The following is a 13,378-nucleotide window of genomic DNA, read 5'->3' as shown; positions in this document are numbered from 1 at the left end:
TGAAGAACTTAAACAACTGACCTTGGGCATATATCAGCTGAAACAGGCGACCTCTTATACAACCGAACATACAGATGAACTAGGCTTTACAAGTTGTTCTCACACAGAGAATGTTCAGATGTAATAAGAGTTTTAATTCAGAGCCGACACACATCGTCCAAGATACACACTCTATGGATACAGTATAATATAGCTACAGTTGGATCTTGGTATTGCCCGTGTAAAGTTGGAGCACGTGTTGTTGGATGCTGTGCTCACATTGCTTGTGTGTTGTGGTTTCTTGGTTACTATCGACACCTTCATCACCAACAAGAAAGACACTCCGCACATTATCAAGCTTTTATACAAGATGCTGCCGTTGGCTGGTCTGATGACGAAGATGCTGATGATGACAAAGCAGGAGACTCAGATTGACAGGAAAGTGAAAATAGAACCGTGTGTCTCTCTACATGTTGTGTTACGGCTCTGAGTGGTCTGTGAAGAACAAACTAATAAAATGACTATTGTGATATTGTCATTCTGTAGTAGACCTATATCACGAAGTTCTAATACGGGATACCACAAATAGTGTTTTGACAACATTAAAAAAAGAAAAGTTTTGTCTTTTTAATATTTATTTTGTTTCGTTTTCATTAGTAATGCTAGTTTCTTGTCCATGTTACCTACAATATAATAAGATTGTGCATTTTTTGTTAACAAATGGTGCTGTGTAAAACCTTAATTGCAAAATATATTTTGTTAACATTCTTTTTTTCATACATATCTGCTCTAGTACTACCATTATAGCATAAATGAATTGAAAAATCAAGGGGGCCGATTTTGGCCCTTTTCGCCACCCCTCCTTTCTAATACATCAGTATTTATACTAGAATTTTGGTTTGCACCTCACTCTCTTCAGAGTAAAGACCGTCCAAACGGTACCACTCGCAGGTCCTGTTCAGAGGGACTTAAACTTTCGAAAACGGAATTTTCAGAAAAATTCTCATTTTCCTTGAATTTCCTTTCCTGGCATATGACATGGACATACGAATGGCACCGTTTGGTAAGTTGCTTTATTCTGAAAAGAACGAGGTACGGACCATGATCCTAGGATAAATAGTGATGGTGCAGTAGCTTCTTGATTGAAAGTCTAAAAGTTACCTTAAAATTCCCAAAATGAAAAAAGGGTTAAACATACGTAAAAGTAAAACCAAAAGATTAGGATCGAGTTCAAGCTGAAATGATTCTTACTTATAGTGTGTTAATACGCATGGTATTGCATGCGAATGGAAGAATGTGTTTTAATTCGCAATGAAACTGAATGAAGAATATGGAATAATGTTTATATCAAGGGAAAAGGACCGTGAAGTCGCAAACCACCGAAAATGAGAGGCGCTTATAACACGAAAGAAGACAAAACCTGGAAAGTAGTAAATATATATATTGAGAAAGAAGAATATAATTAAGACCAAGGGACACGATTTAGGGAAAAGTATTGTTTGTGGTTCAGTACGAAAGAAGAACTCTTTAGAATGAAGAAAATATAATGGTGCGTAAACTGCCATTTTAATAATAATAAAAAAGAACAATCCTCGCTCCTCTTTTGAATCTTTTTGAATCCTAGAAAATAGATATATTTCCGTTTATAGCATGACTATGTTTTTTAAAAATAGTTTTCTCCTAGAATTATCTACTGATTACAATTCTTAGCTTCTTCTTCTGATTCTTTTTCTGATCTGAAGAACTACATTATTGCTATGAATTCCTGTCTTTTCTCCCATTTTTCTATTATCTTTTATCCATTTTCTTATCGTTTTGTTTCTTTTTGGCCGTTTATAAACTTTTTTATGTAAGGTTTTATTTTAATATTTCCTGTTTCATCTCTTACTCTCTCTCTCTCTCTCTCCTTTCTCTATCTGAGCATTTTGCTGTGTATATGTGAGGCAGGGAAAGAGTACTCTGTGATTAAAGATTTGTGACCGTAAGAATGGTTTAAAGACGATTTTCCAGAGGAAAAAGAAAGAAAGGAAAATTCCCTCAGTGGCGAAAGATCCTAGTGTCTGTTATTGATTGAAGCTAAAGATTCTTTTATACTTTGCGGAGGGAAATAGCCAAGAAAATAAAAAGTTGGGAAAAAGAAAAAAACAGAATGAACGGATCTTATATAAGCAATTCGCCAGAAATTGTGAGATGAAAATCTTTAAGGATAAGGTGCTAAGAAGTTTCTTTTTCTTACCTTCCGGAAGAAAATGAAAGCTGGAAATGCAGATGGGAGGGAACAATTTTTACTTTACTTTCTTCTTCTTTTTTTAGTTATCAAATCCTAATGGTCGTTTGGCAACTTCACTCACTAACGTGCACCAATTTCTCCGAAAAAGATCTCATTTCTTTCCTGATGTTATCATTAGACAATTTTACTCAGAAAGTAGAAATGATTATGATAACGGTGAAAATGATGATAATGGAATATGAAAAAAATATGGGATGGAATTTATTGCTAAAATCTTTTAAAAGAGTATATTTTGTGGGAATGAAAATGCTAATCGGGTGCATCACTAATTATTTCTAGTTGAACAGAAGATATCCTTAAATCTTTGTGATTTCTTGTGCATCTGACAGTCAGTGCGTTCATCCTTGTTGGCACTTGTGATTCTTTTATAGTTTATAAGTTCCATCCGTATTAAATTCTATAATAAAGGCACTATAGTTTACTCATGAACTTGAACTACGATGGAGGATTTAAAGATGGGAATCAATTAATTTGTTACTGAAAGAATAATATTGGAAGTATAATAATAACGAGCGCTTAGTAAACTGCTAGTGTATGGGTTTATGATAGAATTAACAGAAATATATAAATGTTTGAAGGTAACTTGCTTTAAACAGGTTAGCGTTACCACCTTTAGTACGAGAGACCTAGATTTAATTATCACTCATAAATTTGATTCTTTAGATGTGGTTCTGATTTCATGTTAAACCATGTGACTCAAATTTACTTTCTGACGTGAAATTTATGTTAGTCCGAAGAAATTGACTTTCGTATATGGGGTGAGTCTAAATGTTTGCTAACTTCTGAACATGTGAATAGTACAAATAAGGGGTAAAGGGCGATTTCTGATTGAAACGAAGGTGGTAGTAGTTTTGCAGTATTATCTTGTTACATATTTTTGTACATGTCCTATGATTTAGAGATAATAAACCTAAATCTTAAACATCAATGTGAAATAATTCATTAGAATTTCCCTCTAACAACAAGTTATATTGAAATCTTATTTGCTCTCTGGTGCCAATTTTGTTAAGAAACCTTTTGTAAATTCAATTAACATTTATTCAAAGAAACCATTCTTCATTAATTATAAATTTTAATTGAAGACAATAAATGCAGTTGGATTGAGTTACACTTTCAATGGTAGGGACCGCGATGGCTCAGTGGTAGAGGCCACTGGTGAATAGGGTCCCTGGTTCGATCCCTGCTTGAGTCAAGTGAACTTTGTGGTGAACCAATCCCGTATTCGTGGGTTTTCTCAGGGTTCTCCTGTTTCCCCCACTTTATTCATTCCATCAGTGCATTCATTTCTCATCATCACTGTCTCCTTTAGCGTAGCCGGCGTAAGCATGGGACGTAAACTAAGATTTCATTTTCTTTTAGTGGTAGATATATGTTCACTTTTATATTCATTAAAAAGTTAGAACAAAAATTTATACTCTGGTAAAAGAATAACTCAGTTATTTGTATACAGTAATCTCCTTCACTTGTGGAAGTAATCTATTCCATAAATTTTTACGTAAACCAAATTTCTAAATTGGTTAAGTGTAACTTCGTAAGAAACTGTAATATTTCTAATTAATATATGTGTATATCAAAATATTGTTTTATACATTTTGCAAATGAAGTATCGTGCAGCGTTATTTACTAATAGCAGATCTATTCCGGGCCCGGGGGGACCTAAGCCTCCCAGCTTCTTGATTGACCAAAATAATTTAAGCTATTATTTATATATTTTTGGAAGTTTATAGTAAACTCATGATATACCTACCATAGTCTGGATTCTGGCTACCCCCAGTTTTCACTTTCTAGATCCGCCTCTGTTATTTACTCTGATATAGGCTATAAAAGTAAAGTATGAAAAATGTGGTTAGCTTAACGTGATATTTGACATACAGCTACATATGAGAAATTGTAATTGTAGTATTGTAGTTTTTGAGATTACCAGTAATATTGTAATTTTTGGGATTGATTACGTATCTGCGAATTGTTACAAATCACGTATGATGTAAGTCATGGCATCTGTTAGTATTTAAGAACGTCATTTAAGGAATTATTTATTAGTTTGGATTAATTGATAAAACATTTACAAGTAAAAGAGGAATACACATTCCTAGTGTGCTTTTATGAGAGTTTAAACTAATACAGAACGTGAGTTATTCATTAAATAATAGATAGCACTACTATTTTGCTGGAGTGACTCACTATTTTGCTTCATAGACGCAATCTTTTCGCAAGAATGCTTTCATCTGCAGGTGCTTCCAGTACCACAGCTCCTTTAAACATTTATTGATCAACACATGTTGTGTCCATTTCAACAGGAAATCTTATTGCTTCCAGATATTCCATGTCACATCACATCTGTGGAATTAGTAATCTTGCCTACTCTATCTGTCCATTTTCATCCGAGGCGCCGCACCTGACGCAGTAAAAGTCTCAAGAACCATGCACGTGGATACGGATATTGGTGATATTTTTCTTTCGGGGGAAAATAGTTTTTCGTTTCTTTTTCTATCATCTCATGGCCCTCTTCTTTCCTCACACCTTTCCTTCGAAATACTCGGCATTTTCTTTCTCGTTTTACCTTCCTCTTCTTTTCTCTTTCTTTCTTCGATGACAAATTCAACAATGCAGCTTTCTGGATCCAATGTATTCGAAATCTCCAAACCAATATGCAATATGTGCTTTTCTCCCAGTCTCATCCCAAATATATTGTCCCTTTCGTCCTTCTACCAGCAGAAACTCGCATCAATAACTGAATCAAAAATAAGAAAAATACAAATATGGTACGACACTAATACACAAACATATACAGACCAACAAAAGGGGTGCACACAAAAATAGACTCATACACAAAAAGTTCATATGCAGAGTTTCAAGGAGATAAAACGCACGTATTTCTTGTGAGACAGCTTCACACATTACTTCTTTAAGAATAAAATGTAAGGATTTTGTATATGTGTGTATGCAAATACATATATATGTCGGGTGTTCTAAAAATGGTGAACACAGACAACAGAGTGTTATTCTACAGGTTAACATAAAGCGAAAATGCCATATAATGGTATACCTTTAGGGTCCTCCTTTAACCGATATAGGGAATCAAAAATTTCACAATGCGGCAAGTTCGTAAATTAATTTGGAAACATTATCATTGCTCTAGAAACCCATCAAGCAATTACATCAACTGTGACGCTAATAGATGGCGCTAGTGTCAATGTATGCCGGCTTTAACTTCCTTCTGGAATTAATAGATATAACTATTTGATGGATTGGTAGACCTATTCTATAGTTCTTTGTCTGCGACATTGCCCCAATGTGCAATTCGTGTCTCCAGACGAGTATCCAGAAGATCTATAATTATTTATATTTTTCGCTTTATTTTGACTTGTAAATAAATGCTTGGTAGTCCATGGGCGCCATTTCTAGAACACTCGATATATATTATAAAGGATCTGGTGGGGTTCCAGTCTTTTGCAACTATCTACCATACTACGGTGAAATATAGTTATTAATGTTTTATTCGTATTAGACTTGATTAAAAATGTATTTCTAGTACATATTGTGATATAAACCCTGACTACTTATGTAAGATAGGCGCCTTTGATTCTTTCGAGCGTATATTGTTCTGATTTCCCTTGTCTCTTATGTGTGAGTATTTTACTAATAATGTTCTCTCGGTTGTTTCTCTGTTCCTGAGAGCGCCTTCCTACGTCACACTTTGGTTAGTTGGAAGTAACCAACCTAAAACATTGTAAATTCTATCCAAGATTATAAGCGCTTGTAATGGTTAACAAGTGTTTATAGTTATCTTTAATTTTGTTTTGCAATCCTCCAATTTTGTCTACTTTTAAACCATTCAAGTATTTTGTTTTAGTTATCATTAACTTAGATTTATCATCCTTCTTGTTTAGGCTTCAGGTCATAATATTAAGACGTTAAACTGGAAATTCCTTTCTAATCTTGATGCTTTAGAGATATACTTTTACAACGTGCTACATTGTTAACAAATACTGGAAGCAGTTCTATTGAATAAGGAAGTATTTCCATTTCTGATTTCTTACTCCTATCAATGATTATTTTAAGGTTGAAAATTTGAGTTTGTTAATTCAGTGAATACATAACTTATATCATGATATTACCCAAAGAATAATAGTAAAAAATATTTTTCTTTCCTAATTTGTATGCATGTCATTTATGACTTGGATTACAATTTTTATGTATTAAAATTAAATCAAAGAGAAGTTGAAGAACTCCCTAGAATTTCTACAGAGTGCTAATTAGACTTAAAAATAATAATTAGTAAACTTTTATGGTACTCGTGACAGAATACAGTTTTAATAATTGGAGACTTCTTTGCTAATATATTCCTTTATTTTTTTTAAAAAAAAGAACTACTTTGCAAGGAAGAACTTGTTGATCTGTAGAAAATTAGAGGAAAGAAGCTATCCAATGAGAGCAAAGTTGCAGGAGTGGGGGTAGAGAAGCAAGTATCGCTTCTGTTTTGTCAACACAAAATTTCATCAGAATGGGCGGCACGTTCACCACTTCAAGAGCAAGCCAACTATAAATTAGTTTATTTGAGGATGATAACTGTTTCTTTCTAGTACGCGTTCTCCTCGCTTCACAACATTCTCTACTTCGCTTTTTCTTGTTTTCTTTTTACTTTCTTGTCCTTCCCATCTTGTCTGTATTTTTTTTTCATTCACCCGTTTTCTCCCTACTGGACTCATTTTGTACCAATCCCGTGACGGAAGCCGACGTTTCTGGAAATTTAATCCACCACCATCTTTCAACCTTTCTAGGTATTATAGGAAACGCTTTACTTTTTTCGTTTTTTGTTACTTCTTCCCCTATTTCTTTTCACTATGTAATTTGTGCATTTCTTCTTTTCTGTCTTCTTCCTTCCTTCTTTCTAGTTTTCTCAACGCCCCCGTTACTTTCTAGTTGGTCTTTCTCCATTCATGATCAGCTTATTTCTTCACAACGCATGTAAATATTCTTTTGTTTTCCTTTTAATTTTGCAATGTTTCTTCGTATATTTTCATCATACGCATTTTTTTGTTGTTTCCCCTATAGTTTCCGTTTTCATATTTGTTTCTTTTTCTTGCTTTTAGTTTTGACAGAAAACTACATAAATTCTGCCCCGCCCAACACAAGGAACTTTCGAACTGCACCTTAAAAAAAAAAAAAAAAAAAAACAAATGATATTATTACCTCGTATCGAAATTTGTTCGTTTCAGAGGGAAAAAGATTACTAACGAATTTATGACAGAAGATAATTCGATTTTCAAACTAGCAAGAGTTGTTAAAAATCTGGAGAGTAGGGAGAAGCGTACGAGAGAAAATGAGGGAGGGTAACGTATGCTCCGTGAAGGGAAGACTAGAAAACTGTGAGGAATAAGAGTGTATAGTAACTAACCACCTGAACATCCTCGAGAACTGGAAAATAAATTATGCCTTTCATTTTTAAAACTTTTTAAATTGCTTATTTGCTTTAGAAACCTTCGTTTTACTAAGAAGTGAAGGAAAAGAAAATTGAGAAACAACTTTCAATAGTTGTTATTTGGAGATAAAGTATTAATTGCTGTTGTTGTTGGATTGGGATTTAATGGCGTTTTCAGCAGCGAGGCTATTTGAAATATGGACCTACAACTTAATGTGAAATCCGAATTACCTGAGCTCCTGCTGGGAATCGAAACCAGACTCGCGTACGCTAAACTACCAGGTAGACCGTTAAGTTGATTATGTTCATTGATATTATAAACCATTCTCAGCCTTCTCAATATGTTTCTGTATAAATACCATATCATCACTATCACCATACGTGCAATTTCCAATTCACTGCTGGATGAAAGTCTTTCCAGCTCTTCTTCACAACAATCTGTTACGGACAATTCCTATTTACGTTGCCTGCAGTGCTTCTTGATTTCGTAACACCATCTTATAGTGGGACGTTTTCAAGGTCTCTTCTTTAGTCATCCAGTAAACAATTTGCTTTTCTCCATCCATCATCATTATTCTCGCATTAATCCTGACTCGTCAACCCTTCTTTTATTGTAATATTTGGCACTCCTATCGTCCTTGTGAACAATGAATTATTTTCTTGAAATTGATTCCTGGCGTTCTGCTCTTTATCTTTCGTTGTGAAGTGTATTTGGAGAATGTCTGATTTTGTTAGTTTTCACATCTTCTATATATATGTGAAAACAGGCAGAATACATACAATTAAAAAAATATGCTTTAAGCACAGACAATATGAGATTGTTTCTCTCGAATACATTGTAGCATACAGAAATATTTTTGTAAAATGACCCATGCGAGTATTTAGTTTTTGTTGACTAAATCCTGGATAGATGTACTTGTTAAAAGCAGTTAATGGAAAATATTGATGCACATAAATTCTTTTCAAATTTCTTTTTTGTCAAAAGCACATTGAAAAATAGAAACCACTTATAAGTTTATGTATTAGATGACTAAAAATAAAGTCCTAGGACACTAATAAAAATGTTCTATTTAATACAATAATAATTCTCTCCAGTACATTGTCATTGTTAAGTTGAAAGAAGTTACGTTTCAATATATATTCTGTGAGAACATGGCACCTTTATTCTTTTTTTTTTTCTTTCTATGTGAAAAATCTATTTTTCACTTTTCAAATTTTGGATAAAATCATTTAATATATGGGGTTCTGGGCATGTGTGGTACTTTAAATTACTTATATCGTCGAGCTACAATTGTGTGTGTTGAATTGAGATGTTATGTTTTTAGTTCAGTTAAGTGAACACTTGAAAATCTTTGCCTCTTTCTTGTATGTATATCATAAACAACATTCCATTTGTACATTCTCCTAATCTACGGATGAATATTTTTAACTTGTATCCACAACAAAATCTATCCATATTGACTGCTTTTTCAGATCTCATAAAACAACAAATTCAGTAGGATAAACGAATTGTTATCGCATCCCAACTCAGCATAAGAAGGTTTTGTTATTCAATCCACTTTTATTCCTAAAATCGTTGTACCAAGAATGTTTTATGAGATAGCATTCTTTTATTTGTCCATCGAGTTTGATCAAAAAGTTCTAGTTTTTCTCATTACATAGAGAATGGCAATTCAAATTGATTTGCTTTAAACGACCTATATGATCCAGAACAAATAAACTACAAAAAAGTTGCTCACTATTAATACTTGATGATGTTGGGACATAATCTGTAACTACTAAAGATTATAGCCTGCTCTTCGTGGTGCTTTTTTCAAACTATTCACTAAATCTTCGTTGCTCATGCGCTAGTATCGTCCAGCTTGCCATATAATTTCTGCATTTTATTTCTCTATTTTTTTCTGCCGTCTGCCTTGAAATGGAATTAAGAGCGAGTAGAAGTGAATTACAACCAAAACGTGCTGCAACGATTCGATAACTTGCAACCAGAATAGTTCTGATATTTTCTTCCTTAATAGCTACTTTTATTTTACTTTTCCCTTGTGTTTCTCCCTCAGTGCTTCCTCTTTTTATTGCAAGACCCTTTTGCAACTTTTGAGTATTGTGTCGTGGTCTCTATATGGATCTAAAAGAAGAAAAAAACAGAGAAAGCATTGGCTATGTTCTCCCCAAACAAAATTAGAAAACTGTTTCCGAATGAGCGCTGCAGTATAATAATCTAATAACATTTTAATATCCGGTATTTTTGTACGATTATGTGGTATATTGCGGGAACAGAGGAAAAACAAAATTGAAAGCAAATTGCAAGGAAATAAAGTAATGGAAAAATGAAGAAAATAAGGGTTTTTCTATTACAGTTTGTTAATATTATTTTTATTAATAAATATACCAAATCGAAGAATATCGAGTGGCAGGGATGGGATGCTCAGGAAAGAATTGTCACGTAGATTGGTACGAATATTTCTTCTTTATTGGTTTAATTTTCCATCAATATAGATGGTTCATGATTCATACATGTTTTATGATCTTCTATCATATATATATATATATATATATATATATATATATATATATATATATATATATATATATATATATATATATATATATAGGTAGTTTCCCTTATATTCTATTGATTGTACTACGTGTATGATAAATTTTGTTTCATTCTGCATGGTGTTATTTAATATAGCGTTTCGCTAAAACTGATCCAAATTTTCGATTTCCGGTTACTATGGATACAACTATTGCTACCACTACTAACTCTTCTTCTTCTGCTACTACTACTAATACTACTACGAGTAATTATAATGTGTAATGAATTGCTCTCGCTGGTTAGACGAGAGCGTTATATATCAAGGAACTAGGTTTTTTTCTCACTTTATTTTCAAATTTAACAAGGTTACTTCGAACGTTACGCCACCAAGTTGAAGATGGGAGCTTTTGTAAACTGAATTTTCAATGACGATTTTTTTATTTATCTTTTCTGTTGAAAATCATTTCAAAATTCAATTAAACACATTATATACGACAGTTTACACTTGAATCTTTGTTTAAAGTTATTATTATTTGGCATTCATACCGGGTGTGTCAGATTAAGTAATTAGTGTTTATAAATCAGAAGTAACTGGAAATGTAAAAATGAAACGAAAAGGGAGAGAGAATAATGTAAAAGAGCACATCAAGTAGAGCGCTCTCCTTGCCCCATAGGATCTCCTGGTAATCACAAGAAAATTTTAAATTGCAAGGTACCGGCATGTAATTATCTTATATGTTTTACAAGATCATGAAGAAACAAAACATTATTGCAGGAAAAAATACTTGAAGAACACTGTTTATGAGATGGACACTATATAATTATGAGTTCTTATGGCCAATGAAGATAAAATGATGAAATAAAATATGCGTTAGGAAAATGTTCAAGGAAGCATCTCTGTAAAACATTTTCCTCCAAGAGTTGTTTGTTTCTCTAGGATCTTCTTCATTGTGTAAATAAAATTATACCTTGATATTGAAAATTTTTGTTTCGGGATTTGACGTTCTAACTGAAACACTCGTACCATACACCTATTATCTGTATATCTCAACTGTATGTTATTTATGTACTTATGTATCTTAGAATTTCCATGAGCTGCAGTGGCTCAGTGGTAGAGTGTTCGCCTCTGGCACGTGGAGTTTTTGGTTCGATCCCAGCTAGTACCAAGTGAACTTTGCGGTGAACAAACACCATGTGCATGGGTTTTCTCGGAGTTCTCCTGTTTCCTCCCACTTTCTTAATTCCATCATTTTTTTCATTTCTAATGATGACCGTTTCCTTTAGCTTAGCTAGCACAACCGTGGAACGTAAAACTTAAACTTTTGTATCATTTTTTCTTAGAATTTCCATGTACATTGTTCAAGTAGAATGTACTGTATCTGTTTCTATTTCCTCGATTTATTATATTAACATGTATTTTTATTCAATTTATTTCTACGATATACTGCTACATTGGGCGTTTATCTGTTTTAGTACTAAAATCTATTAAATTAAATAAATTATTATTATTATTATTATTATTATTATTATTATTATTAGTAGTAGTAGTAGTAGTAATAGTAGTAGTAATAGTAGTAGTAGTTTGAGGAAACAGTAACTTTCATATTTTATTTCAGTTTTTTCCGTTTCTTTTTACATATTTGACGTTGTATAAATACTGTCCAACTGCTTATCCTTTGTTCAGAGCATGTCGTGAATTATGATGTTTGTGTATAATTTTCTTTTCTGCAGCCCTTTTTTTCTTTTTTAACGTCGGTAGACCTGATATTAAATATTTGATGTAATAAGAGCAGATAATTTGGCGAAATATTTGAAGTGGAGAAAAAAATGATCGACCACGAAGTGGAACCATGGCCTTTATTTCTTAATCGTTATATAACCCATTATTGGTATAAATTAAACAATTAAAGAATGCGCTGGCTCTACATTCAAAACAGAAAAATTAATCCTCTATAATCAATACGTATATCTGGAAGTTAGTGGGTTGCATTTGAAAACAATTACGAATGCGTTTCCAATTTAGATGTAAACCATTGTATCGCTGGTAGCTCAAATGAAACTCGGTAAGTGGGAAATCAACGGTCATCATGGTTTTTATTTAGTTTGTAGGCAAGGATAGTTTAAAGGAACAATGAATCATGAAGTACTGATTAATTAAAAGAAATATATATAAAGCTTATCTTTTAGTTATGAATTTGAGAAGTTTCAGCCAGTTTCTACTGATTCATCAATACAACTTGATTACCTTGACAACCCTACCTTTGTACTTTTTTGTGTGTGCTTTACCGTACATATCCAACACTGATACTACGAAGTAAGGGTTATTCTTTAGATATTGGTTCCATAACACAACCAGGACTTGAGTTTGGCGTGGTTTGCGGATGTACAGACAATCATGCAAGATCAGTTCTTACAGTATAGGCAAGCGGTAGGCAAACACTTTTAGGATGGAACCAAAGAAGAAAGATAATACAGTACTTTTTAGATAGAATCATGCTGTAGAGCCCAATCAGAATGTGTCCATCCTAGGCAGAGCTTTTAAAGGAACCTAACTTTGGACTGCGGGCTGTTTCTCACCAGCTCCAGCCTCTATACTTTTATTTTGTCTTTAATTTGTTTATATAAACATTTAAATTTAGTTTAATATTTAGTTTTTGTACACAATCGTTGAAACTAACGGAACTAAGAGGGAGAGGAAATACGGTATTTTACCGTGAGTGGATAAGAGGAAGAATTGTTTCGGTCATTGTCTAGCGATACGAAGCAGAAAACTTTATCTTGTTCTTCCTACTATTAAAAGTAGAATGCGTTTCCGTGTCTAGAAAAACACAATAAGATGGTCGTATTGGTCAATTTACGCTCGCGTCAAATTGAAATTGGTTCTACTGACTTCTGGATGGAAGAGAGACCCAAATACTGCCCATAAATGCCGTTCTTTACGGGGCATTTTTTTCTGCTTCAGTCAGAGTATACCCATACTCATACTTGAAGCCCCTTGGGAGCCAACTTGAGGGAGAGAGAGCAAGAGGAATTTTCTGCCGTTCATGAAAGTTAACACATAAAACTAACCTTTCTTGGGAGGCTATACGCGGTTAAGTCATCTCGGGGCCTGTCACAGCATCCCAAGCGAAAGTACTGCTATGCAATATTT

The 13,378-nt window shown here is 33.4% G+C and overlaps 1 protein-coding gene across 2 annotated transcripts in view; it reads left to right on the top strand.

The window, feature by feature from the left end:
* The window catches only part of LOC145660632 (uncharacterized), an 851,473-nt gene that overhangs the window by 491,294 nt on the left and 346,801 nt on the right, over positions 1–13,378 (top strand). The window lies entirely within an intron of this gene.

The sequence above is a fragment of the Thermobia domestica genome, chromosome 9 (genome assembly GCF_964235325.1).
Source record: "Thermobia domestica chromosome 9, izTheDome1.hap1.1, whole genome shotgun sequence".
Lineage (NCBI taxonomy): Eukaryota > Metazoa > Arthropoda > Insecta > Zygentoma > Lepismatidae > Thermobia > Thermobia domestica.
This window is presented reverse-complemented; position numbering and strand designations above follow the sequence as displayed.